Genomic DNA, 683 nt, shown 5'->3' on the forward strand with positions numbered 1-683 from the left:
TCAAGGACAAGAGGAGATGACAAGGGATGTGCAACAATTCATGACCACCTTAGATGAGGTGGTAAACCGGCTAGCATCCCAACTTTTGGACACTCAAGGAACTCCCATGGATACATGTGGAGAATCTAAAGAGGAGCATAGCTTAAAGAAGAGATTGGAAACGTCGGTGGAAAAGGAGGAATGCTACTTTGTGTTAGAACAATTGGAGGAACCTATGACCATTGAAGAAAAGGAAGAAGTGGTTGAAGACTTAGGAGATGCGGAACTTCCATGGGAACCTAGAGTTATAGAAAACCCCTCCAAGAAGATTGAAGTTGATGTTGAGGAGGAATGTGCACAACCTCCAAGGCATATCCCACATGAAGACTTGGAAGGAGTAAAACAAGAATTGAGTTCCCTTGGTGATGGAGATCATGCATCCAATCTTCTTGGTGAAGAATCCTTTGAATTTGAAGAACCTTCTCCCAATGAATTTGAAAGTGATGTGGAGGTAGATTTCTCTCAACCTCCCATTTATGACTTGAGTGATGGAGAAGAGTTAGATGAAGTTGATGAACAAAGGATTGAAAGTGAAGAAGTTTGTGAAAAGGTGGAGGCAACCAAGGAAGCAAACAAGGGAGTAGAGCTTGCAAGCACATTGGAGATACCTCTCCCCAAGCCACCACCATCCATTCTCTCATTCA

Source organism: Arachis hypogaea, chromosome 6, assembly GCF_003086295.3.
Source record: "Arachis hypogaea cultivar Tifrunner chromosome 6, arahy.Tifrunner.gnm2.J5K5, whole genome shotgun sequence".
Classification (NCBI taxonomy): Eukaryota; Viridiplantae; Streptophyta; class Magnoliopsida; order Fabales; family Fabaceae; genus Arachis; species Arachis hypogaea.